The sequence below is a fragment of the Pinus tabuliformis genome, chromosome 5_1, assembly GCF_031772625.1.
Source record: "Pinus tabuliformis cultivar Carrire ecotype Pingquan chromosome 5_1, CPIR1, whole genome shotgun sequence".
In the NCBI taxonomy this organism is placed as follows: domain Eukaryota; kingdom Viridiplantae; phylum Streptophyta; class Pinopsida; order Pinales; family Pinaceae; genus Pinus; species Pinus tabuliformis.
The window spans coordinates 480,139,847-480,144,535 of NC_142305.1; positions in this window are offsets into that span (position 1 = coordinate 480,139,847).

Consider the following 4,689-nt stretch of genomic DNA (forward strand, 5'->3'; position numbering starts at 1 on the left):
TCTACTTCTGATAATATGGTTTTCTTCTGAAGATCTGTGGCAACACTCTGCAAGCTCTGATGCAACACTTTTGCATGGGGTCATCCTCCATAAGAGTCACCTTAGGAGTCATCAGAACATTTGAAATTTGGACAATTTGGGGTATCTGCAATCTGAGACATTGAGAAGATTCAGTCCAATGCTATGAAGTTTGATTCAGGGTGTTCAAATTTGAGACATCCCATAGAAATAAATAATAATTGCAACTCTTAAAATCAATTTTATCACCAGCTAGATCAACTATTTTAATTTGTATAGAAGGCCTAGTTTGAGTCGGTGACAGCCATGGGAAAAACACAATGCATATTAAAAATGTGGAAACTATAAAACTAAATCCTAATGTGTTCATGTTCAATGTTGTCTCTTAATTTAGTAGATGTTTTGATTCTTAATTGAGGAAGCTGAGAATCTCAAAAGTAACACCACACTTATTTGGGGTCCACATTCTCAGAGTCACATGGAAGGTGCACACAAGTTGCAAAGAAGAAAAGGAAGCTATTGTGAAAACAATAACAAACCTGCCTATCTAGATAACTTGGAGTACGGGATGGTTCCAGTCAAAAGATACAACATTTGTACAAAGAAAAATGTGCTTATTGCCTTTATCAAGATCCCTGGATACATAAAAGGAAACTGATGATGTTTCTTTCAAATCTAGGAAACCATACCCAAGTAAAATTTTATTAGATTATAACTTCACCAAAAAAGCTTTACCCTAGTCAATAGTGCACTAAGAATGGTTTACTCTAACTGCATTGACCAATAATGATATAAATATTGGTGATATAAGAGTCACCTTAGGAGTCATTAGAACATTTAAAATTGGACAATTTGGGGTATCTGCAATCCGAGACATTGAGAAGATTTAGTCCAATGCTATGAAGTTTGATTCAGTGTGTTCAAATTTGAGACATCCCATAGAAATAAATAATAATTGCAACTCTTAAAATCAATTTTATCACCAGCTAGATCAGCTATTTTAATTTGTATAGAAGGCCTAGTTTGAGTCGGTGACAGCCTTGGGAAAAACACAATGCATGTTAAAAATGCAGAAACTATAAAACTAAAGCCTAATGTGTTCATCTTCAATGTTGTCTCCTAATTTAGTATATATTTTGATTTTGAAATGAGGAAGCTGGGAATCTCAAAAGTAACTCCACACTTGTTTGGGGTCCACATTCTTAGAGTCACATGGAAGGTGCACACAAGCTGCAAAGAAGAAAAGGTAGCTATTGTGAAAAAAATAACAAAACTGCCTATCCAAATAACTTGGAGTAGGGGATGGTTCTAGTCAAAAGCTACAACATTTATACAAAGAAAAATGTGCTTATTACCTTTATCAAGATCCCTGGATACACAAAAGGAAACTGTCAAATAGACTATTCTATGCCAAATCAGTAATGTTTTCACACAAATTATTATCAGGATCTCACAAACCCTAGGCACCACTAACTAAATCACTGATTTCTGCCAGCCCAACTGGTAGAACGCCATAAATAATTAATTGAGTAAAATATATTCTTACAAGGGTATAAGATGAATGCTTATCAATGTAGTCACTGTTGCAAAACCATAAGAGGAATCTTTGACATGATCTATATGCACGGGTATGAAAATAAAAAGAATAATGTCCGAGAATGAAGAATGTAGGTGAGAGATTAGGTGCCTATTATTTAGGGGTTTAATCCCTGATATCTGAGCCCTGAACTTTTTCCAAATCTAAATAGAAAATAATTAGAAAAGCGATGGGGAATTCCCTGGAGGATTTGTAAGGGCTGTTGCGAAAAAAGAAAATAAATTGTTATGTCTAATTGGATCAATATTTATAGATACCACTGTGAACACTGAAAACATAAAAATAAAGGAACATACATAATAAGAAAGGAATCCTTGTCAACCTCAGCAAGGACCATTTCAAAACATAAGAGGAGTGCCTCTCTGCACAGATCAGGGCTGCTACCACACTACTTACCTCCAATGTAACTGGACAACTTGCAGTGTTTAATGGCTCCTTGAATGGCACTATGTACCTCCATCAATGTGCTCTCACTACTATAGTGAGGAAGCTTCTGCTACATCCCAGAAGGATGTTGTTTCCCCTAAATTTGTATGGATGCCTCTAACTATGTTAGAATCTCACTACTCAAATTACTAAATTCCTGTAATTTTGTTGCACACATCTAGGATTTCCTTGTGCTTTCTAGCTTCTCTCTCAGTCCCTAATCCGAACAGAACCTCAACTAATATCAAATTCTCTTGACCATTGCTACCAACAATGACATGAAGTGATGTCCCCTTCACCTACATTTGCAAGTGGAAGAGGCAGTCACCTTCCCCAAGCTCCTCTAGTGACCTTTGCAATGATGATTGTGATGTTGGATTCTATGTTGATGATCCATTTTATTTCCCTATCCATGGGATCTGGTGGCCTTCACACTAAATCAAGTTTGAGGATTTAATCTCATCTAATAACCATGGTTGAGCATAACTTTGTCATTGTTGTGCCAAGGGATTTTATGGGTGTTGCACCATTTTCCCATGTCCTTTGACTTCCACATTTTCTCTATATGTTGCTTTCACTAGGTATCTTGAGATAGGTTTGCACACTAGTGACTAAACTATCCAAGAAAAATCCAAGAGAGTTTGCACACTAGTGACTAAAATATCCAAGAAAAATCCAAGACCGTAACTTTTCTCTTCTTGCTCCATTTCAAGTCAACTTTAACTCGTTGGAAAGAGGAATTTCACACTGAAACAAATTCTCAATCATTGGGCATCAAAACCTCAAAAAGTGAGTGGGAAGGCCCCAAAATATGTATCAATCGTATATGACCCAAAAACTACCAATATCAAGACCATTTTTTAGATGGCCCTAGATGGGCACCTAGATCATGGCAAGTATGGGGAAAACCATTCCTCTAATAGATTCCTCTAGAAACAAACGTATTTAGGATGTTTTAAAGGGAAATTTGATAAAATGTATAGAATATTAGTAGATATTTAAAGAAGACTTTAGATTTATTACTTCGAAGAAATTAGGTTGGTAAGAAATTGCAAAGCTATGAAATCACTTGATTTCAAAAACCTCTAGCAAGGTGTGGGATTATAATCATACATATTGAATGGTTTTTAAAACATGTTCTCTACAATTTTCATGCAAACTCAAAAGGAATAGGAGAAATATTACAAGAAAAAAGATAAATATATACAAATAAAAGACAGTAAGAAAAACAAAAAAGAGAAGGTAGATTATAAATGAAGCATAAAGGTGATTTCCCTTTGCACAAGGGAGAGAACAATGACATTTACATGAACAATTTCCAATTCATGTGTTTGATCTCTTCATGATACATGCAACTAGATCAATTTTTTCCACATTGGATAGTGAAACAAGTTCCCGTTTTGGACCATCTTGAAATATATTTAATAGAACTCTCCCAAATTCAAAGGGGCATTCCATCATAATAGAAACTTATAAGAAACACGATGCAACTTTTTTCGCAGCATAAAATGGCACAATAACTGAACCAAATTTTACTCCACCATTTCCTTCAAATTAGTTGAAATCTATTTGGTTATATTGTATCGAGTCTCCCAAAACCATCAACAACCAAATTATGTGTTCTGTAGTTACATTGTGAAAAGTGATGTGCAAGGTAATTCCAATAGGAACACCTATTAAAAAATTAAGAGGACGCTCATAACTATTTTCTCGTATAAGAAAAAATGCTCTAATTTCTTTAAGTTCTTGAGTGAGAGGTATGGGTTCAAGGAAAAAATGTTTAGGTAATTCATGAACAAGTTTCAAGAGACATCATATATTTGGATTGTCATAAAAAATTTACTTCTTAACTCGCTCTAAAAACTCATAATGCTCCAATCCAAGTTCTTCATAGAGGACCCCAACAGTAGAAATTATGGAATTCAATCTAGTAAATATATGGGAATGTAAATTTAGTTGTGATGTAAACAACCTCAACATATAACTAAGGGCATTCAGCTCAAGTATGTGCAACTCTTTTTCTTCACCTAAACCCAAAAATCAATTCCCCATTCGTCTTAATGCTTTGTCTAATTGTTGCAGAAAGAATTCAGGTGAATTTATTCTAGAATGATATGTATTTTGGAAGCTTCCAGGTATAGAAGAAAAGGCTATCACAGAGCTAGGCCCTTCAAAATTTCATTCAATTTTCCCCAAGTCTTCCCTACACTCACTATGTTCCAATCCTAATGGAAGTTAGTGCTAAAATATATGCCATGCAAAGAGAAAACAGAGGAATTTGAAACTAATTTTACATGATCAATATCTGTTCTACTCAATGTTGCATGAACAATAATAATGCAATAAGCAGACAACTGACATTCAAATTGGTATATCAGCATTTGCATAAATGTTTACATTCTTATGCAAGATTCAACACATACAAGAAGCAATAAAGTAGTGAGCATAGAAAAAATGAATTAAAATGATTTCATGGATGGAATTATATTTTGCACCTAAAAATAAATTAATAATTTATCCCCTAATAACATTCATGGTATAACTAATCTAGAAGTCAGAATACACTAAAGGGACAAAAACCAAAGGAATATTCTCACCTCAAAGTCTTTAGGACATCACCTAATGCCCTCTGTTTAATCAAAGGCCAG